This window comes from Centruroides vittatus, unplaced genomic scaffold (genome assembly GCF_030686945.1).
Source record: "Centruroides vittatus isolate TY-2023 unplaced genomic scaffold, ASM3068694v2 contig_564, whole genome shotgun sequence".
Taxonomy (NCBI): domain Eukaryota; kingdom Metazoa; phylum Arthropoda; class Arachnida; order Scorpiones; family Buthidae; genus Centruroides; species Centruroides vittatus.
This window is the reverse complement of record NW_027122335.1, coordinates 1,290,032-1,314,767: the sequence shown is the minus strand read 5'-3', so window position 1 is coordinate 1,314,767 and position 24,736 is coordinate 1,290,032. Positions and strand designations below refer to the sequence as shown.

The window sequence follows — 24,736 nt, the reverse complement described above, 5'->3', positions numbered from 1 at the left end:
TTTACATCATAATGTAATTAAAGGACGTTTTACCAATTACCAATTATTTTTATTGTTTACAACGTATTGTAAACAATGAGAATGGTTGATAATTGACAAAACATCTTTTAATCTTCGTGTCGACAACGTTATTAAATCAATATAATCATTTTAAATTTTTAAAAATTCTCTTCGCTAATACCGAGAACAAACTCATTAAATTTATGTACTTTTAACGAAAGAAAAATAACCAATCTTACGTAAGATATAATAATAAAAATAAGAAATAAATCTCTGATATATAAGTCAAATTTTTTTTGCAGTCGAGTGATTTCTTTTCTCACTTTTTTTTACTTGATTTTATACTTTTTTTTCATTTCGTTCTTTTCAGTTACAGTTCAGAGTAATCCTTAAGCAAAGAATAATCTCAAGAAAGAATATCGTCGAGAAAAAATCGAAATTCAAAAGTGGGAAATCTCCATTTGCAATAATAAGACTATTTTCCAAGACATTATCAGCAACGCATCTTGTGAGGAATACCACATCCACGCAATTTCCATTTCTACTGTAATTCCAACTATAGCTGCAGGCGAGAGATTTGCGAATTCTACAGAAGTAAAACGTCGATTTTGGCTGCAGCGTAACATTTAATCTGACTAAATATTCACAATTGGATTCACTTGGCGACGATAGAGGGATAAACTCACACTTTATATCCGGCCTGAACAGTCGATAAAGCACCTCGCTGATTTCGGCTTGATAACACGACAGACTAATAACTTTCGACAGTTTCGTTGTCAGAAACCAATAACAAACAGCTGCTTTTTGCATTTTCTGAGAGAATTTCCTTTCTTCTTCGATGGTTTATCTTCATTTTCCAACACTATCTAATTGTTACTATCGAAACAATAAGTTTTCTGCTCGCATTGAAACGGCAATTAAATAAGTCCATTGCTTTATATTTGTAATTCTCAGTAATATTTAAACTTTCAAAATGATTTTAATCTTTATTTTTATTTGATAAAATTTCCCGTGAAGGAAGTTGAAATTATTTTGTTCGATTTTCTATTTTCTTCCCTTTATAATTCAAATAAGTATTTTTAGTTCGGTTGAAAGATGTTGGAAATTTACAAATAATTTTTATTTGAAATTCGGCTTTTCGCAACGACATCATTAAAATTTATATTATCGTGCTCAAAAACAAAAATAAAATAAAAGAAAAAATTGAGAAATTTCGAATTTTGAAAATTCTTGAAGTATTTCGGGATCGGTGATCCGCATCTACCACGTGAAATCATGCATACTTTACTTATTCTTCGGTTATTCCAAGAAGAGTATTGAATTTACAAAATTAAAAATGAATTTATTGAACGAATTGATGATCTCCAAGAGTTACTTTGACTCGTCAAGACGATTCGCTTCGTCCGAAAAAGGAACACTCGTCGAAAGAAAATTCTTGATAACTCAATTATCTTTTACTTGACAATAGCAGAAGTTTTTAAAGTATGAAAGAAATATATCTCGAGATATTTTGTTACTGTAATTAGTTATATTTTCAATTTTTTAGCTGAAGATTTATTTTGTTGGTTGTTTTTCTTTTTGTATTCTATAGCTAATTTTTATCTTTGTGGGAACTATACCCTAAACAACGAGATAACTGGAAGATATCCAATTATTTATCCGTGTTTAAGTTTGTTCCCGAGCAATTTGTTTTGGTTGTCACGTTAAACCCACCTAAAAGTTATTATTTACTGAACAGTAAACAACCGAGCGATTTTTTTAAGGAGACAATCGAAACTTTTGACAAAGCTTAGATGATATTATCGAAATTAATGAAATTCTTTTATTTTATTACAACTAATCACGAGAAGGGCAATAAGAGGATTCTGATAAAAATTAAGTCGAGCAACGATGGCCACTGCACATATCAACAATCGATAAAGACTAATTACAGTATAAGTTCCAAGTTTTTAATCCAACTTAGCTAAATCACGCTGGCGGCAGATTGCACGCAGATTACCGTCAGCTGTTTGCACAGAGACAAGAAATGCGTGTGGCTTACGTCCGTGCAAAGACTTGATCGATAGAAAGAGGAGAACGACTCCTCCACCCCTCTTTCGCTCTCTGTGCGTTCGCAATAAATACGAGCCGGATTTATAACCACGACTATACAAAGTGGAGTTTAACGGTCTCTCTCATTCGATGCAACACGTCTGAATGAACACAAAACTCTTCTCGGAGTTTAGAGTTTATGACAGATACGTCAGCTGCGCCAGGTTGCTGCATGGAAGCAGTCTGCAGGTCACCACCATTGTCCTTCTCAATGATTAATGTAGACCAGGTGCTGTGTGGGAGATAGAGAAGCTTTTAGCTATGTCGTGACAGCCTTGGCATCTGGTGTGAAACGATTTCGAGACAAGTGTATATACGTCAGTGTTCGTTTGAGAAATGGTGAAATCGAGCCTCTCCAAGCTTCCGAACGGACACGATAGCAATGCTTCTCCATCCCTCTTTAGGAATTATTCTGATAAATTCTCGAAAACAGCTTTACGATTCTATTAAGTTGCACTTATTTAAGAAATAATAAATTGAATTTAAGATGCAAAATCATCTAATTGAATACCTTGAATCGATAGACACCCTAGAAGGATTCATTTAGCTTGGAAGAGCTGATTAAGATCTTTATAATGACATTCGATAGGTAGTTCAATTGGAATCTTAACGGTCTATATACGGGTGCTACACACTACCGGTTTGACCTCATTAACGAAATGTTAGATATTGAAATAATTTGGTCTCACCTCTCTACAATTTTGCTAACTGATTATGTCGGGCGTGGCTTTCAAACAATGACAACTTTATGATTTCTGTCAATATTGCTAACTTATTATTAAAAACGTCAAGTTTGTTATTTTAATATCCTCTGTATAAATAGAATAATTGGAACGAAACAATTTGATTTTAAATTTTATTATCGTATCAAAAAACCGAATTACTATTGGTTTTAAATCTTCAATTTGCTGGAAGCAATGGGCACTAGCATTTTGGCTCTAGCAACTTCGCCTACTTGAAATAGTTTCTTGTCAATTCTTTTATACATTTTTTTCATCGGTTTTACTTTTAAACACCCATGAAATGTGGAAAAAAATTTAAAGAATTTCGCTTGATGTGGTTAAAGAAATAAATCATATATTTTATAGATGACAGTTTAAACTACTATCCAACACTTAAAATTTGTGATTTGTTTCTTCGTCGAGTTATAAGAAAACGCTGTAAAAATTCCATTGGTTTTATCGTTAAAACATCCAACGTGTAAGATGTAAAAAATGAAACTTAAGTCGAATGTTCTTCGGAAACAAAGTAATTTTTACAAATCTGGCAGAATTCCAACGGAGGTAATGATATTTGCTTACACCTCAGTTATTGTGCTCTTGACGAAAATTCTTCCTATAATACTAAATTATATGAGAAACAGTTGGGTAGCATAGATCACGGAATCTTTTTATAACCCTTGCTGTAACTAGAACGATTGCAAAATTTTTCTTGGTTTTATCAAAGTAAGAAAAAAAAAGGAACTGACTAGTTTAAAATTTCATTTTTACTTTGAGTCAATACTTCTGTATGCGACGAATGCCTCCATTATTCATGATACGGTTCTTGTGCATTTCATACTCTTTGAACATCGTGTGATATTGTGCAAAGTAGAACGTAATCTGAAGAAATGTATTCTGGACATGAACAATAGACTAGTCTTCGAAATGGGTGAATGAATATTTCAAGTAGTTATTGAAATGGGAATTTACGTCGAAGAAGAAGATATACATTCTTGCAATTGTCAGTCAAAAGTGATGGATTTAATTTATCTACCAATTAAATTTTATTTAAAATATATATCTCTTTGCGGAATTTCCCGGAAATGATTAAGATGGGAAAGTAAAGATGTCTGAAAATGTGAGATTAATGTTTTTCTAACAGAATCGAATGCTACGTTTGACAGAAGAATAAGTTATGATGAAGAAGAAAACACTGGAGGAACTAATCTCGAGAGTATGGCATCTTTAAGAATCAATAGACAAAAGTGCTAGAAGGGGCGAACAACCTGTTTGAACTCGTAGAGAGGAATGGTTATAATGATGTGGCAGGCGACGAATTGATTGCTCGATCAAAAGTGATTGATTCGTCCATAGCACAAACTATCGCCAGCGAATCGAACTCATTTCCACTGACGTCACACTAGCTTCCTTTGTGACGTGTTTACGAGGTGTTTAACAGGACAGGACATCACAGTTATTAATGTCAAGTGTCGTTATGTTCTATTTATGTGTCATTTGCACATTTCAGAGCACGCTTTATCGCGGCATTGTGTTACTAGTTGTTTTTTTCTTAATTTATAAATACGCCAGGGAATGGTTTGTTTAAATTAATTGAAGTGAAATGCAAATTGTTGTTAATTATTACCGTCGTAACTCGTGGTTTAATCAAATGAGACTGCTTCGTACCTCTTATAGTAACTGTCTTCGTTCATTTATTAGTAATGTTTTCCAGATAAATTGCGTGCCGCAAAGAAACGTCTCGGATTAAAAAACAAATAATTAACTTCGGATCGTATGAAATACTATCGATAATTTATTGATACGTTCAGAAGGAACGGGAACTTCGATTGCGTCACAAATGACGCAATAAAGAAATTACTCGAGCGATCAAAGAGTTGACAGTCTCCGTGACGTCACCTTGTTCCAATCGATACGGTGAAGGGGAGGTGGGTGAAATACACAAGTCGGACCAAAACTGGCGAACAACAGACGGAAGGAAAAGTAGAAATGGTTGTGTGAGAAATCTATCACTGTCACTTGTGATCGAATGAATGCTTGGCTCTGCATTCAGCAACATCTCCGTATGGACAAGCTGGTGCTACGGTGACGAATACTCTTCTTACATTCTGTTCGAGTTTTCGGTTAGATGTGCTCTGCTTCTTAACAAGCTTACCATTTAATGATTTCCGTGCATTTGTTTCCTTATTAGCTAGAATTAGTCATTTTAATGCTTTCTCTCTTCTTCCTTCTTACAGCGCTTAAGATTTTTTCAAAAGAGACGGTAACGCTGAATAATGTACAATATGTATTATCTACGTGAGCTCCATATTCTGTAATGTTGATGATATTCGCATGCTTATAGTTTATTGGTTTAGCTGAGATTTTATTACTCTATCATTTAGCCATAATGTAAACACATATCTTAGTTAATACGCCTAATTTATTATTTCATTTTAATGTTATAAACTAGGAGAGGAATTATAAAAATAGCGAGTTAATTTCTGATTAAACTGAATGGTTTATTGATTTAATATATGCTCACTCTATAATGAGGGAAAAAACTTTTCACGTAGACGCCCACTTTAAGTAAATTTGTACGCTACAGAAATAAATAATTTGAAAAATTAATATATTATTTATAGAAGACATTATTTTAATCCCGTTTAATATAGAGCTTAAATATTTCGGAGTTTCTAGATTTAGCAAATGAACGTCTTTAATTAGATAAAAATCATCAAAATGATTTAATCGACATCACTCTTAATTATGTAAAGTCTTACAAAATATTCTCGTGTATCGTGCTTCACCTGGCGATACTTCATTTATTGCCCAATGGAGCTATGATACGCTCTAACACTTCATTTATTTTTCAAGTCACAGCTCGAAATTGTTTCATGTACTTGCAATTTTTAATTTGAGGTTTTAAGAGGACTTGTCACACCCTTCGGAATGCACGAGGGAAACCATTGAGTAGATATTTAGGAATTTTCACTTCTATTACAGGCTAAACGTGATTGGAAAACCAAAGAGAAAACTTCATCGCTACCTACATGTTCTAATTACGGATGTTTCCGGTAATAACGACATCATCCGTGATTAGAATTATATAATCTCGGGAAAGATTAACTATTTTGCACCCCGGTCTCGCTTCATACAGACTTTTGTGTCTATATACCGGTTTATACATTTATATATAGCGTACGAGGTAATAAAGGAGAGCGTATATATTACGAGGAGCCAAAATAAAATTTTACTCACGGGAACATCAATTAATGCTTTCTTGTAAAATAAACTGGGAGGATCATTAATTAAACAAATGGCGTATTCTTGTAGGAGCTAGTTCTAACAATAAATGGCAAGGAAATATTATTGTACCCACTTTAAAAACAATGGGTGGCTTTGGAACCGTTCTCTTATTCCCTAAGGACCCAAACAGGGCGGGTCCGCGTGCCACATAATACGATGCTAGTAGAGGTGTGGTGCAATTGCTCTCATTGGCGGGGTTTTAGTCTAAGTAGATATTGGGATAAGAATCGATGTGAAGGATTTAAAATTCTCTTGGTTCTCGCGCCTCCAGAGAATGTCAATTTTCTACTCCGCAAGAAAGAGCATAAAGAGGCAAGAAAAAAAGCGCCCCATAGGATCTCAGCTCATCTTCCATTCCAGGCACATGATGCTACAGTTGAGGAGAACTGATTGAACTTTTCTTCCTTGAACACTTCTGTGCGGGTTAAAGCTGCAGTCTTTTCACATTCACCCGTAATAACAGAGAATATTTGGTCGACGTCGATAGACCTGTTTATGCGCAGAAGTTGATTTTTTTTTCTATGGCTACCACTTCAGATGTTTACAATATTGTGCAAAGTGTTCGGAATACAAACTAGATCTCGATCGCCTTTTTTCGAGTGCCTTAAAAAGTGTCCTCCACAGCCAAACTTACTCATCCTTTTGATCCTCTCAAAACTTTGAAAAATTAATTTCATTAATTCGATATTTTCTGAAAGAACTTAATCACTCGGATTATATTTTTTTTCTTCACTTAAAAACTTCTATTATTATTGTCTGATTATTTTTTTTAATTGAAAAAATTAAGAGCGAGATTACCATTTTTTAACTTTACTTTTTTATAATTTTAATACAGGATTTTATTAAATATGACTAAAAATATTTTAAATTAAATTACATTTTATTTATTTTAAATAATACATTTTAGCATAAATATAAATTAAATTACCAAATAAAGAAAAACATGTAAAAATTTACACATAAGCTATTTTATAAAATAGGCTTTACAGTAGCATATAGTTTAATATATAATATAATGTAAATATAAATTATATTTATATATAATAAACCTAAAATTATAAAATTTTTAAATTAACCAAACAAATGGTTTCAATGGGGAAAAAAAAGATAAAAACAAAAAGTGAATAATGTGTAGTTTTCTTTTTAATCAGCTTCATGTTAGAGATAGGACTAGATAAACAGCAACACAAAGTAAAGCATATCTTATCATTCTTTGATATTATTTGACATCTTATCAATATTTTTATACGTTATACTGGTAGAATTTACTTATTTATTCGCATCATCTGATTTCCAGTCTATCTCATAAAGCAAAATACACTTCAAAAATTCTGATTTATCTAGAAACTTATGAGAACTTACTTTAATCTCTATTTTCTTTCGTTTTTTTTTAAGATGGCTCTGAAAAATAAACAGTAATAACGAATATCATTCAATAAATTCGAGTATATTTTTCTCTGTTGATATACTTCGAATGATATTAAACTATAATCTATATAGATCATCATATAACTCAACGAAATTCTAATTTAAAATAGCAAGATAACTCCTTGGCCTGAAATTTATGGGCGAGAGAAAGAAGATAGTTTGAGCATCAAATGAATAGATACGTTCTATGACAGAAATCTTATTGACTTTCGCTCGTATTTTATAGATCTAGTCAATACCCTGTAAATCTATTCAGTAACTGTGTTCAATTCTATTGGCATATTGAATGTTGCAGGTTTTAAAATAAGTTTCGGCATCAGTAGCAACAAAACGTAAAATAAGTCTATAACCGAAACTCGGATATGCTTTAGATATTTTTATTTTATTTTTTTCGATAGATTATAAAGTAAAATTAGAGGAAAATTAGTTATAAATATGCACTGTAGAATTCGAATCGATTAAATAAAGATTTTACTAGCCAAAAATATTTTATTTTCAAAGGTTTCAGTTGCTTTCTGATAAATGCAGCCTTTGCAGTTTTTCTTCTTTCTTAAAGAATAAAAGATATTTACCGTTCGAATGTATAGGCTACTTTTAAGTCAATAGATGCTATTTTAATCACAGAAAGACAAATAGATGACTTGAACTCGGTCGACTCTCAAATATCGATTTTAGGCACATGGTAGAGGTTTGAATAACGTATATATATAAGACATTTAATAATTTATGTTTGGGTATAATCAATATTATTAAAGCATTCTGGCTTGGCAATAGTTTGTTTCTTCTAATGTTTCTATAAATATTCGGAAAGACAAACCAGCCGAATTAATCAAAAATATTATAAATCTCCCCGAAATTTGACAATCGAGTATTATTAAAGCAAAATCGTGATCACCCACCTTTTCCAAGGATCATTTAACAGTAATGTTTACCCGAATAAATTATAGTATACTATATTTGTCTTGAAAATTTACTCAAGTATATTAGAGATTTTAGCTTTAGCAAATATTAAGTGATGATGAATGTGGGCTTTAATAAACATTATAATTTATTCAATTTTGTGAACTACGTCTTCAATTATTTGGTGGAAGGGACCGTTCGCGCCCTTTAGGATGATTGAAACTTCTCTGTGTGTAAAGAATATTTTAGTAAGATTAAAATATTAATAAGGTCTCGATTCCGAGACGAGAATATTTAAAATTCAATGACTTATTTAATTCAAAAATGCGGAGAAGTTTTCAAAATTCCAAGATTCCACTCCTGCCGCTGGCTCTCCTCTCCGAAATCCTTTGAAAGACAAGCAGGAAGAGAACAATATATCCCAAACCTTTATTCATGACTTATTTATAGATCCAGACTCATGTTGTCCAGGTCCCTGTTAGCTATAAACCGACACAGAATCAAGTTACCTGCAAGTCCAATGCACCATTCACCATATTATCCGTTGGCGACCATACTAAATTTCTCTAGATTATCACACGAGATTTTCATCGATTATTATAGAACTACTTTATAAATAAGCTTTTAAAAATTATTATTTTTTACATACTTTATAATAAATGTTTCCGGGAAATGTTTTTTTTTTAAATACGATATAATTTAACTTGAATTATTTATCGATAATGTATGACTTTTTAGATGACAACGATTTTATACAACTGACACTATCAATGCATAACGTACTTGTTACCACGCTAGATCCACTAGGGTCACGCACGCCTTTCCCCTTCGGCACCCCTCCCAAGAGTCAATTTTTCATGTCTGCACCCGCATGACTCATATAATAGCGGTTGTTCATATGACAATCTTCCTCCACTCGAGATTAATTTCTATATTTCGTTTCCTCATTTCCTGCGAAGAAAATCATTGTTTCGCGTTATAACTCTTTTGCCTTTTTTTATTTTTATGTATGTTTAAATCCGTTTCGATGGCGGCTCGGTAGGTACACACCATAAGTTACTTGTAATTTGTGTTAATCGTGTTTTAACGCTGTATGAACACTAGTCATAACATCCAACCGAATATTATTTTTTCTTTTCAATTCTTACAATTTTTAATAAAATAATATTTATATAAGCGTGTAATAACCTATAACAAAGAACCATTTATTCACTTTTTTTCCATTTGTAGATAATCTAAGGGATGAGTCACCTTTCGATATTAAAATAATGGAAACACTGCGTATAATTAATGAAAAATACAATGGGAAAGGGAGGAGGGAGGAAAGCTTAATAAGTATAGTGAACGTCTCTAGAGGTTCTCCTGTTGCATGTGACCCCCGCACCAGACACGCTGACTACCAGTTGATGGATGATTGCGTGGATTGCACGCACCCGGGTGCTGCGGTCGGACTACAAGTGGCCACCATTTACCGAGATGCCCTCTAATCGGCGCTTCCTGTCGTCTATCGGACGACATAAAAATGATTAGACGCCAAATCCTCATTTTCAGGGACCATTGCCCAATTGCATTATGCATTACATACCTGATTTACTTCGCCGCATGATTTGTGGTTGCATTGGTGCAGGTGTATGAAATTGAACCCGTAATCGTGAGAAAATAATGAACACAAAACATATTAGCCGATTTGATTGTTTTTAATTTAAAAATAAACCGAAACGATTTTGATTTCTGTTTTGATTTTGTTTTTAATGATACGGTCGACAAAGAAGGTAATAATACTCTTGGGTACCCCCCTTTTAGCCGTTCCATTAAAATAATGCGGCTCGTTTCAACTTTTATAAGCAAATTAGTCGCAATATCTCGGATAAAATCATTTGTATCATAAAATTAGACGCTGCTTAAATAAATAATTGTGAAAATCACCAGAGAGAAAAGTAGGCGCTCTTTCGAATTTGCCTAAGGGATTTTACATTATAATAGATTTTTATTTTTTCCACAGTCGGAAACTCGGCATTTATCCAATATGTTTTACTCGAATTTTTTGTCGGAGTAGTCTCTCGGGTTTTAATTGAAAGTTATAAATTATCATAATATATTATCTGTTACAGAAATAACGTAGCCTTTGTAAAGTGTTTTTGAAACAGTGTCCGGTATTAATTATCTAACGTTAGCATTTATAGCATTGTTATTTTGTTTAGATTAGTTAAGTAGAAGTTTAGATAAATGAAAGATAAGGGAATAAGTCTATAGATCTTCCTAACTGAAAAAGTGTGAAAACACAAGACAGAGCAATCCTTTCCGGAAATTCCGTCCAACTCCTGTAAATCCGTGTGTGACTTGGAGATAACGTCCAATTGATAGGATTTTTCTAAAGATAAGATTTGTTTAATGAACTTGAGCGAGATACATACGAAATAACTTTGGCTCTTACCCCTCTTATTATTTACACGATAAAAGTTTAATGAATAGGGAATAATGCGCTTCTCGGAAAGAAAAAATAAATAAATAAAACTTTAATTTACCGAAATCAATTAAGTTTCTGGTCACAGGATTTAATAGGAAAACAGAAAGGAAGGCAAAAGAACTTTAAAAAAGATTTCTGTGTGACAGATTACAACGAGATTCCTACCCGAGGGTATTCTCCTCTAGCAACTGCTGCTTACAGTCTCTTCTGTTATCATGCTTACTGATAGCGAGGCAGAAAAGACTTGACATTTGTATTACCAGCAAAAGATAGTTGCTTCAGAATTGAGTAATAAAGAACATCCGTTGGTCAACTTTAACAGATAAGCATTGTTTGATAGGACTTCTTTACGGAGTATAAGGTCTGGAGGTTTAGCTGGTTGTTTCTAGCCATAAAAGGAAATAAAACCGGCAGACGTCGGGTTTAGATGTTCTCTCGAATATCTGCACTCGAAATTGGACATCATACCAAAAGCTTCGCTTTCTTCGCCCTGATCATTTTGACTACATCAGAAAATCCCGAGTAGAAAAACTCCAGCCGAGGAAACCTCGTTATTATCGGACTGAATCGTTCGGTTAATTATAATTGTATGCAAATATTTGCACACGCAAGTTACGATACTTAGCGCTTTCCTAATGTCAATATTTTCTTTATGCTATAATAGCGTTATCAATCCAAGTTTGATTTATTTATTGTGCACTGAAGGAATCCTAATTATTATTATTATTATCCGGTGAACGTAAGATAAAAATCAATGCAAATATTGTAATGCACAAATGTTATTTGCATCGATTTAATCAATTTAAAATTATTATCATCATTGAATACGTTATTTTAAACGTCAACATATTTTATATTCCGAATAATAAATGTACATTCGAAGAAAATCCTAAAGTTTGACTTGTAAATGACATGTTTTTTTTTCTACGCCGCCATTTTGTAATTGCCTTTGAATGTTAAAAAACACAGTTCCTCTTAGCATCTATAATCCTATTCTTCTGTGCGAATTCATATTTCATTGAAAATGTGTCTCAGATTTTAAAAACTCTTTTAGTTTCAATTTGCTGGTTCACTATATTCAAGAAAATGTAAGTGAGGTATCTCTATAAAGCGCATATCCGATATCTTTTCTGATGTGGTTTTTTTCTTTCTTTTCTTGTATACAATTTCCTAGCATTTCTGGGCTCTTCAGTATCTATTTCGCGTCTCTCGAGATTTACACTTCCCGTTTTGTGGGCATTTCCTCCATTCTCTGTGTCACGGGATAGAATGTAGATCCGCTCTTATATCATACACATTTATGTAGCAAACATACATAGTGTATGTGGTCTGTAAGGATGCATTTTGTCTCCTTTGTCGACTGCATTCTGATAAAGCGTTAAATTTTCTTTTCTTACACGAACTTGTTATCATTGGTATGAACTAACGTTTCTTAAACTTTAAAAATAGAATATTTCAAAAGAAGATGTCAATATTATCATAAAAATCGATGCCTATTTCGTAAATTTAATGTGTAATTGCATTTTCGGTTAAAGTGATTCGGCAATTGTTTTCGTTGCCCTCATTTATATAATTGTGTGTTATTTTTTTCGGGACGAGCGATTTATCTTTTAAAAGATTTGGAGACGCATTCTGTAATATAAAAATAAAGTACATCGAGAAAGCTTTTATAAGAATTAAGATTATTAAAAACTCTTTCACACAATGTTATTGCAGGAAGAATTGGTCATTTCGGGCTCAATCTAGACCGACATTCAATTCCTATTCTCTCATTACTTTCGCGATAGAGGAAGAAGCTGTTTGCCGAGATCGGCCAATCAGTCACAGTTGTCAGTCCTCTGACGTCACTAGTTACTACCATTCTTCCCCTTTTCACTCGTTTTTTTCTCGATCCATGTCGAAGCTTTTCTATAATTCCGTAAGCGATTCTTCAACAGAATTAGATTTCTGATTGACTTTGAGTTGATTGACCGTACTCTGCTTTTCCCAACGACACCGTTAAAAAAGAAATGACTTCTTTCCCCCCCCTTTCTTTATAACAAAGAAAGTGAAAAAAATTAGTTATCCAAGCGGCAAAAATAAACTGGTAAATACTGAATCGAGTCTCTTGGTACTATACTACTTCCTCGGTCGATACTAAATACATTTTTTATTTTCTTATGTTTTTCTTTTAATTCTTGCTTTAATTTACGACACACTTCGAGTGTAATAATTAAAATAAATACAAATTATATTCTTTATTTTGAGGGCATAAAAATTCACCTAATATAACTCTTGCTTAACTCGGAACGTTTACTAAGCGAATATCCCACAGATTAAAGGACTGAGTTTGGTCACGTGCCAACAGACAGAAGATGACGACTGCCAATCACGTGACGTAATTACACCCCACTTCCGGCACATGTAATAGGATTAGGTAAGTTGTCTCGGGAGGGAGTTATTACATTCTGTCTCGGTTGGGTAAACTTTACTTCCTGTTAGGCTTAGCACCATCCAATAACTGGAGCACCAAGCATTACGTGAGTCTGGTATGTCATACTCAGAATTCGATCACTTACTCCTAGTGTCATGGACAGTCTAACGACTTCCATATTGGTCGGTTCGATCATACACAGTATCAATTGTCGAAGAAGACATGACATTTTCAAATTATTAAACCGACCACAATATATTTATCAATGTTAATCATTTTAAATTAATCTTAAAACCTTATCGAAAAAAAGAAATAAATTAATCGTGAATTAATTACTCTTCTCCACAGATTCATCATTCAACCGGTTTCATCCTCCTTTTCTGTAACGAGTGTGTCCATAGGCTGTAAGCAATGGCTCTGTTCTGACGAGGGTCACAATAAAACTTAATAAAGGTTACATTACGAAACGTTATTTGGCTTCTTTTTTTAAAAATAAGGATTATTTAAGAAAAAATATTAAAAAAGTCAGGAAATTATTTTAGGATCATCAATAAATTTGATTATGTTATTAATCAAACTATTCTCTTTCAGAATGTATCCGACTAATTTCGTTTAGATTTTCGATTATTTTTTTAAGGCGTCAGTTGCAGATGTATAAGCGATTACAATTGAAAGATGATAATTGAGAAAAGAAGTCAGAGTCAGCTGAGTTTAAACAGCAAATGTAAAAGCCACATTAATATCTTTACCAAATGCTCCTTTTAAGAAGAAAAGATTGATATTGATTTCCAAAAGAGATTTTTCAATAATGTGCATGTATTTGACAATGTGTTGATTTACCTGACGTACCTCCCATTAGTGGAAATATTCCTCATTATTAATTTCAACCTTTGTGTTTAGTAAAACATGTTTTCTTTCTCTTTTTAAATCTATTTCTTTCCTTTGTTGGATATTATTTTTGAATTGATATTTTCGTAACGGCGCAAATTTTTTTTCTATTTTGGTAGAGGGATCGGAATTTTTTTAATACATTCAATAAAATTTACTGGACAACTTCAATGAGAGATCCTACGGAAATAAAAGAAGTAAAAATAAAAAAAAAAGTACAATCGTTTCCAGTTCTGGTTTTGTCCTCATTTCTCAAAGTAGAGGATTTTTTTTATTTTTTGCTTTTTTGCTACCATTCGCTTTGTAAGTAGCCAAGTAAGTGGAATTTTTCTGCCACTCAGGCCTAGCTTACTCTTGTAATGACGACGTTGTTTCTATCCATTGGGCCTTCTAACAATCTTTTATATATTTTTCCTACGACTACAAAACATAGAAACCTAAGATAACAGACAGAAAACGCGCAATTTTGAATCTGCTACGTCTGTCAGGGATTATTTCAAATATATCCTTTAAAAATTTCTAGAAACAATTTGTCCTTTTTTCTACTGAAAATATTCCCGAAAATCTTTTTTAGCAGCGAAAGGCGTGCATAGTCACCATTCAAAGGCCATCACCATTCCTAAGAGAATAAAATAATGTAAACCATTCTGGTTAATGGTGCTTTGTTGTCTTATGCGATTTTATTTACATCGAAAGATGTTTGCTGGCCATTATCTCGTATAGAAAGTTCCATTTAAAATAAGACTATTACTAAAAAAAAAACTTTCTATGTTATGTATCGACTCAAAATATATCTTATCTCGCATTTCGTTAAAAAAAATCACGTTTTTTCCTCCAATTTAAACGAAAGATTTTTCGTATCTCGAAAGTTTATATTAATTTATATTTATTGAAATCGACTGTCCTTATCAACCGTGTTTAGGTGAGATAATAATAAATATATTAACGAGAGCATTAGGAATAAGCAATTCTGTAATGGCTATAATGAGTGCATTAGGAATAGTCAAGGTAAATTATTTTAATGTCCACTGCGGTATTCCGTTGGAAGTGATATGTGTGACCTTATTTATCACGAACGACGTCATTTCTTGGAGAAGACATGCCTCATTTCCTTCTAGGTTTTCAGCATTCGTCGATATAGCATTTATTATACGAAAGCCTATCTTAAAGATCTAGTGCGGAAAGAATGAGTTTAACTATAATCTCTAAATGACACTAGATGTGGACGAGCGCATCATTCGATTCAGATCGATGTCTTAATCTTTCTGTCCTCAAGATGGCATAAAATACAGATGACGTCGAATAACTCGTATCGATCCAGATCGATCATTGACCGCGTTTTGAATCTTCAGCCAATTCCATTTCTTGACAGTTAGGAAAATGTCAGAAAAACACGCAAAAAGTTAGCTATCTAATTATCGACGGAGAGTAAAAGGGCGTCACTCTAACGTTACAAGGACGCCTATAATATTGCGTTGCGGCTTATACGCGTGATAGTCAAGGTATCTTGAGATGCGAAATTAGTTGGATGTGAGTAGCGTGATGGAAACAACGCTAAGTTAATGAGAGATATCATGAAAGTAGGAGAAAACTATCACGAAACAACACCGTGACAAGATTCGTGCACACTCCAATTGTTTGTCTGCTAGCCGTTTGTATTTAGATTTTTGCCTACCTCAGTAAGTTGTCGCGGTGATATACAGTTTCCTAGAGCTTTAAGGAAAGGCATTTTCAGTGAAAACTCGACGGAAATGGAATGAGTGATGGGCATAGATCGTGTGAGAGAATTTCAAAGATCAATATCAGTTTTTAGCAATGTTTCTCTGGTTTCTTGACTGGAGGGTTGTTTCCACTGAAAGCCTTACATTTAAAAAATTAGTTAAAAAAAAAGAGTAAGCACAGATATCTGTGAAATTCGTTTAAAACTCTGACAGATTTTCTTTTTAATTAAAACATAATGACTCATAATTAATTTATCAAAAGATTATCTAACCTCACAAAATTGCTTAAACAAAATGTAACAAAATCGATTTAATAAAAATGAAACGGATGCATGGCTTTGTTCGAAATTTAAATAATTTATATGAGAATGGCGGAGGATAAAGGAAATAAATGAAGTATTATGTAATTGAATAGATTAAAAAGCTATTTCTTTTTCCAAAGGCATTCCATTAGGAACAGAAATAAAGTGACAAAGTTTAGAGCAAGAGATATCCTTTCAACAATAGTATCTCTTTTTCCGATATCAACAGAGTGATTAATGTGTTCAACTACTTTAGAGGAGGTAAACAGACCAATGAAGGAATTGGGTTTTTCCCCCGAGTTGTGAGAGGTTAGCCCTAGACGACAATAACCGATCTATCTTCTTCAAGAAGAGATGGACAGAATGCAGCAAGGATTCCCATTGGCCAGCTTCGACTCGCGTTATCAGAGCGGAATTGAAAAACGAGCCCGATAAGAATATTTCTCTTTTGATTGTAGAGTAATATCCTTCTTGACCAGAAGTCTTGAATTGGTGTGTTGTGAAGAGTACTGTACATCTCTGTAAGAAGAAGTGAACGACCTATACCAGCCCTCTTCATATTTCAGATGGTCCTCTGCGATGTCTGTATTGTGTTCTCCTGAGAAAAAGCCAGTAAAACGATATAAATACGAAGAGACATTTTTGACATCCTTTCAAAGTAGTTACTCGAAAATACTTTTTTGAAATTTCTATGCTAGATGCTGGAAAACTTGGTTTTTAAAACTTCTTTCTCGTTACAGTGAAATTTAGTTTTCGATTCTTTACGGCGGAGAATGATCCGGAATACATAAAAACCTGTTTTTTATTACATTGTAAATAAATTAGGCATAATTTAGGGAATACCGAGTCAAAAATCTGCTTAAGGAACAGTGACTTTCAAACCGAGTTCTTCTTATGGATGGAGAATGATTGGCGGCACATGAGTAAATTTCCAAGACGTAGTAATATCGTACAGTATAGTTGGTTGGTTTGATGGCATTCGTATTGACTGAATGCTGCTCAGGAATCTCTTTAACAAGATTCTACTGACGGCTTCTTGTCTACTAAGTCTGCTTCTACTTACAACGCCGTCAGTAAAGAGCTTTCGCTTCTCCTGTAATGTTAGATCGATGAAGTAATGATGGCATGGCAGTATCGGTGCTGCTTTCTAATATTGGACAAATAGTATATCTCTTTTTAAATTCTCATATTTAATGATCATGAAGCGATTAAGATTTTTCTAATAACAAACTTCTTTAGTAAAATGTATTTTTTTCTAATTTAAAAAATTCACCCCCTTTAATTTTTTTAAATTGTAATTTATCGCTAATTCTCTAATCGATAAGTGTGCGAAATGGATGAAAATTCTCTATACTCAAATTTGCCATTGGCACTTGCATGATATTACGTCATCTTCTAGCCATTGCATGTGTTGCAGGCGAGCTGCCACATCATAGGCCTGGAGGTGAAAGATAGAAAAACATTGCTATTTTTCGCTTCGATAAACATTTGAAAACGTAACCGAAAATCTGGAAAAGAGGAAGTCAGGGAAAAGAAGAAAAAATCTTATAGACGAATACAAACAAACGTTGCAGATGTTATAATTCCCATATTGCTGCTTCACAACGTGAGCAAAAGATTATATACATATTACAATGTACTGATCAATTGTTCAGCGTGGCCAAACGTTTAAAAGAAAGTAATTTATAAATTCGTCGACAAAATCTCTTATAAAATATGCATTAATTAAATTAAACATTTAATTAATTAAATTTCAACAACAGAATCTATTTCAAAATTTTATTAGTTTATAATACGAGATTAAATATTTGAGTCGTAATTAATAATTAATCGTGGGTGCACGGATGTAATTCAATTCAACAAAGCATAAAAATACAAAATTCCCGTCCTATTATCGTCAAAACATCGAATGTATAAACGCAATCGATGGTTCGGTGCCAATTCTTTATGTAACTCTGGTTATGTCATCATTTTTCCATTAATCATCCTTTATCCCAGCTTTTAATGAAAAGATTTTAATCTAAATCAAAAATTATGCGGAAGAAAATGATTTTTAAGTGCTGGTCGCGTCGTAGTTGTAATAATTTATTTATTTTTTTCTTTTTAACCGTAATAGTGATCAATGGGAACATCCAGGAGAGAGACAGCTGCAAAAGACGTTGAAACTCATTTCTGTACTTGTTTTTCTTCGTTGACTAGAGAACCGTTGAGGAAAATCATGTGCCGAAAGTCATTTCCAAATATTTCATAAATACATAATTTGCTGTTTAAGTTCCGAGTTAAGAGCTCATTTAATTTTGCATAAAAATGTTAAAGTTGATGGTAACATTTCTTTATTTAAAAAGTTAGCAAATTATTCATCAATGTTCGATATAACCGTTAATGTGTTTCCACTATTCTAAAGCAGGATTGAAACTATCCATTGAGAATAAGTTTTATTTCTTTTGAGAATGTTTCAGTAATGTCTTCTTGCTATTTTAAATTGCACATTTTTTGTATCACGTCTTCGCCATCTTTCCTCTGCCTCCCTTAATCACTCCGACATTTATTGGCGCTGCTGATTAACGTTTATCGAAGGGTCGACGGTTCTGATAATCTTTACACAGTTAGAAGATATTACAGCTTTTTCTCTTACAAAACGGCTAAAATAAAATACACTCGCTCGAATATGCCAATTTTTTAAAGCTGACCAAATTTCCTTAAAGGTATCTGGGAAGATTCAATTCAAATTTTTAAAAATTATTAACAAGTAAACCTAAAAATAATTATTTCTAAATACTTAAACTTGTATTTGATGCTTTAGGTTATATGTTTTTGCGTACAATTAGGAAGGACTCGATGTGGTCGATGGCAACAAATTGGCTTCAGAGGTTTGAAGATCTCGTGGAAACGTATAAATTATGAATGAGATAAACAATAAAATGTATCAGGAATTGGAAATTCTTTAATAAATGTCAATTTACTAGAGTCGAATTTCGAAAATTATCGAATTACAACAGCCGGGAAGAAAGATTAAAAACAACGCGAAGAAACTAGTACCTTTAGGGCTTGACGTTCATCGAGATTGTTTGAAGAGCATAAATTTTTTCTCGTTTCCTTAAGTGAGCTTCTACTTCAGAGATGCTTTAGTTGTTTGGCGCCAATATAAAAATTTCCCTTTAAACTCCCGAACAACAACAATATGAATTGAAGAAACACGGCTTGGGGGAATAGAAGTATGACTTTTCTTTCAGTTGCTATCGAAACGTCGACAGGTTTATCGCCTCTATCCAACGACAAAAGTGGGCTATGGGAGGATTTTATGGGGAATTGCGCAGTTTAGTGGGATTTTGGGACCGATTCGAAACTTCAATTATTGCAATTCTTTTCTGCAATCTTTATCTTCTATCAAAGCAATTTGCTGTTTGTTTATTCTTCTCGCTTTTGTTAATAAGTGGGAAAGAACGAGACGATTCTTTTCAGATCTCTTCTCAGCTTAAACAACAAATGAAATAAAGATAAAATAAACAAGACGTTTGAAGAAATTTTTTTAATTACTGAAATAAATAAATAAATGTTTTAAATTCTTTATTTTAATTAAAATTTATTTTAATTGTTTTTCTACGGATTAAAAAGAGGAAGAATATTTTAATTAGTATAACGATTAAAAAAACTAGTTTAAAAACTGACCTGTTTAACTGTAAATAACCGTCAAATCGGAAACGATTCGTTTCATTTAATTAATCCAGACATCTCCTTAGATCCGGCTGAAAAGAATAGAAAATCCTATCGATTCTCGTGTCCAAAGGGATTTCCGTTTGTGAACAATCTGAAATTTGTAAGGACATTAAGAAAGTCGCAATTCACTTATTACATTAAAAGAGATAATTGCTAGTCATTTCGAACATATTGTGAAGTGTAGGAAGAACGCTAATGGAAGATCTGACCCATTTTTCGCATTTTCAATAAGGATACAACACGGAGAAGATAGCGCAACGTTAACCTAATTTGCGAAAACTGTACACAAAACTTACGAAATTCCTGTTTCGCCATCAAATACCAGAGTACTGAACAAGAATTTAATTAGAAGTCGCCAAGAACATTTCAGCCTGCGAATGTTCAACAATTAAAAGTGTTTCCGCCACTCGCGCCCTGCAAAATACTCTAACATTTCCTGTTAAATTTAAAAGCAACCCAATTTTATTGAATTAATTATAATTCAACAATCCTTTTAATCGCCCCGTTCTGCGTTATCGGTCTTATTAACACGTTAAAAATTCCAATATCGTTACTTATAGTTTATGTTGAAAGGACAAAAGTAATTTTTTTTTGTGTGTGTTTGTGTGTGAAGAATATGTTATGAATTGAATTTGCATTCGACTTCAAAAATAAAAAAAAAGAAAGAGATTGCCTGAATTGACATTTTAATCTCTTAATTTAAAAATGGATCTGTTAATTTAATTATATAATTATTTGTAAATAGAATGGAGAATGATAAAGTTCGGAAATGAAGGAGCTTTCTAGAGAAGCTTATAATGCCACCGCCAATACCTGAAAAGATAAACGAAAAACGGAAGAGATGTGTGTAGCCACTTTCAAGTCTGAGCAGAAAGAGAGAAAAAGCGAGTTATTTCCACTAGTCAATCTTATAGGCGTCACCATAGCAACTGAAGGAAAATAGAACCAGTTTTCATCCCTCTCTACTTTCTATGACAGCACGTTCGATAAACTTAGGATGCAATCTGGAAGCAAGAATGTTGCATTAGCTAATACCACTAATATTTTCTCTCGTAAAACCGTTTCGTGACGTCAATGCAAGAATGCCTACATGTGTACTCCGGAAAATTCTCTTAGAGATAATGGAAGATCAATCAAAGAGTTTTTTTTTTTTCCTTCCTTTATCAAACAGTCCATGCAATCTCTTTGGTGCGTAATGAGACATTATTGAAATGCGAAAACGTCCTAAGTGAAAATGCAATACTACAAAATCGGAATAGAGAAAAATATTATGGTTGTATACAATTTATATATATATATATATATTATGTAACATAAATTCCATTTATTGTGCGAAAATTGAATTTCTTGTTTCAAATGAAGAGAGAGTAAAATAAAAATTGAGTTTAGCCATGTAAGCAATTTTATCTTCTCTAAAGTGCTTCGTAACATTTTTTTTTCTTCTCGATGTAGCACGAATACAATGCTTTTTGTAGCTAAAATTTCTTGTTTAATTATTGAATTACTAGACGACCTATACGAAATTTTCGCAAATGGATTTGAATGTTAAATAATTTTTTCCCCCTCTTTCCTTATACACAATTCATTACAGAAGTAAAACGTCTTTAAGTTATATTTGTTGTGTCGATTTTTTTCGTGTAATTATTACAAATATCTATTGTTTTTAATTATTTAAAAATGTACAGAATTTAATGTTGTTTAACTTACTTTAATGTTGTTTACAGAATGATTTTTGTATTATTTTTTTGATAATTACAGGAAAGTGGAAAATATTTACTTAGTCAATTAGATTATAAATCTTTATGGTAAAAGATCGGTTTAAAAACCTTCATAGATTCATTTTTTTAATTATAATAAATTAAATTAAAAATATATTTTTATGGAAACAATATTACAAGTAAATTTATAGAATATTTAACTTTATTATTATATTCTAATAAAGTCTTTCCTTTATAAATGTGATATAAACACAGCATTTATAGTTAATAATACTACACCATTATTCTTTTTTAATTGATTATTAATTTAAAAAAAAGGCAAGAGAGCCTATAAAAACAGAGAAAAATTCTTCGTTAATTAGCGTTATCAATATTTAATTTTAATTATTAATATTTTATTAAGTAAGTAACAATATTAAAAGAAACAAGGATATAAATTTTACTTCAAGCAGTTTTATTTTCAGTAATTAGAAAATTATTGCCATAAACTGCTCATAATAAAAGTAAATTAGAAAATCATCATTTTTTTGTTTAGATAGAGTAACGTTCTTTATTGCCATTATTAAAAGACGTCATTTATTCACTTTTGATAAAATTTATAGTCAAACTGACTGTCAATTAATTGAACATTTACATAAACGTTAGAGTTTTGGGTGGAAAAGGGTGGTGCCATCCTCTCTGACGATCCAGTCTCAGATGCCGGTGGAAGATTTCTCCATCGTCATTATTTCCTATTTAAATAATGTGTGTAGGAATAGCGGATATTACACACGACGCAAATATGGGCGGAACAGCATGAATACTTAGAAGTAAATATAGCGCTCTTTAAGTACCGAGATGACACAACGCTTCTTGCATTTATCCCTCCTATATAGCCTACGCCAGTATGTTTGATGACTCCTTTCGTAAGAAATTTTTTTTTTCATTTACGCCCTGGGAATTGCCGCAAACGATCTGCTGAATTTTAATACTATTCATTTCCAGAAAATGTATAAATGAAAGTTTTTCGGTGAAAATGAAGCTTTTCCCAAATATTTCATCAACCAAATTTCTTTTTAAACGTTTTAAAATTCATCCGGCGATAATTCAACCTCGTGTAATAAAGCATTTTTCTTGTTTATTTTAGACAAAACATTTATAAATATTCATTAAATACCGTAATTTATCAATCTACTTATTTATTTTTTTTATTTAATAATTTATTCTATTTTTGTATTTAATGATTTCTATTAAAATTTCTAACTAATAATATAACGGAAATGGGAAATGCCTTATAAAAATTATACTTTCAACAAAATGAGGAATACCAATAAAGTTAAAGCACCAATTATAAAACGTAACAAGATAGCTTTTTTTTCTACTTTCTCTAAGAACTTTAGCCATACACATTAAAGAAGAAGAGAAAAACAGACTGACTCGCAATTAAGGTTACTGAAAAGTAGAAGAAAAAAAAAAGAAAAAAAAAATACTTCCAAGTTCAGATAAATCGTCGAAGAAAGCGGCTAACAAGAAGTTCCGTTAGTTAAATACTGCATGCATAGCTATTTTCAGGCATGGAACACCTCAATGATTAAATCTGTAAATTTTATGTATTGTGCTATGAAAATATGCCTCCAGTTCAACACCGAAGAGCACGGGTTATGCAGCGAAATGATCGACGGAATGCCAAATTTCTCCATTGTTGTCTTGTGGTTTTGCCAAATCTTTACCATTAACTCACAATTATATGACGGTATAAAATGTTTGATATCAAACAATGTTGCAGTAATTATGTTGCTGAACTTTATAGTTGGAAATCTGATTCCTTCTGTGATATTTTGATAAATTTTGTGGTTTTTTTTCTTATATTCATTAGAATGTTTATAAGTTTCTTAGTTATTTTGAATTGAAAGAAAATACAAACTGTGTTTATTCAAAAATATATTTAACTAGCTGTGTGTGCCCGGCGTTGCTCGCAGTTTTGAGAGGTGGGGATTGATGAGCTTGGGTTGAGAGAGGGTGATAAAAACAATGGTCTTAGTAAAAAAGGACATTTATTGACCCGAGCATTTATAATAATGGAACTGCAAAACACAAAAAATTGCTCGGGCTTTAAGTTAAGAGGGGGTGGTCTTTGGTGGTGCCTGGGGTGAGGACCCCCACAGTATTTTTTCTAGGGTGTCGAAGAATATTCATGCGAATTCAAATTTGATGCGGTTAAATTGAACGATGTAGAACCTATTACTTAATTAACATAGGCTTACAAACATATTTACATATTTTGAGTTTTATATATTATAAAATAGAATAAAATAAATTATTATAAATCTTGATGATTCGGAAATAATTAATATTTACCGCTATTATAAAATAAAGACTGAAAAAACAAAAGAATATGACCTGAATTCTTTCCATTTATTTGTAAACTAAATTAATTTCTTCGAAGACAAAAGTATCCTCTAGACTATTTTTAAAAAAGTAAAATAATTCAGAAACAATGCACGGTAGTGAATTGGTAATATAAAAGAAACATTTGTTCTATTTAAGAGCGTTCGGATGAAAGGGTTTCTGCTCTGTTGACTTTCATAGAAGCATGTTAGTTGGCATCCATAAGATATCTGCAACCAGTGGAATCGACTCGGAATGGCATGGCCAACAACGGCACCCCGTCGAGTTACAAATGTAACAGGCAAAACATTTCCCTTCTTGCTGCATACTATCTAAACCATAGAATTCCGTATTAGCGAGGAGGAAAATTAGCCTCCTCCCTAATACAATTTCGGTTTAATTCTATCTAATCTTGGCCTATATGCAAATTACTTTATTCTTTCCATAATCTAATAAAATTTGACATATTTGTTAGTCCATTTTCGAATCACAGATAAGCTTCCAAATTGGCAAACTATGGTTCTAGGTACACATAAGCAGGCTAACGTAGAGATAAACTTGTTAAAACGTGGCCGTTAAGGCTGAAGTACATTTATGGCCGTATTAAATGTATTTAGCATCGACGTTATATATTACATACCATCTAGGAAAATCAAATTAATTTCGCAATGGACAGACATTAACCGACTCTGACGTGTACTAATGAAACTATTGCAT

At 32.5% G+C, this 24,736-nt stretch overlaps 2 protein-coding genes across 5 annotated transcripts in view; both read left to right on the top strand.

Moving 5' to 3' along the window:
- The window catches only part of LOC136978963 (protein O-mannosyl-transferase Tmtc3-like), a 76,457-nt gene that overhangs the window by 17,751 nt on the left and 33,970 nt on the right, over window positions 1–24,736 (top strand). The window lies entirely within an intron of this gene.
- The window catches only part of LOC136978969 (valacyclovir hydrolase), a 243,425-nt gene continuing 220,118 nt past the window's right edge, over window positions 1,430–24,736 (top strand). Inside the window, exon 1 of the mRNA XM_067274855.1 lies at window positions 1,430–1,434. The gene's annotated coding sequence lies outside the window, so the exon portion shown is untranslated. The remainder of the gene's footprint in view (window positions 1,435–24,736) is intronic.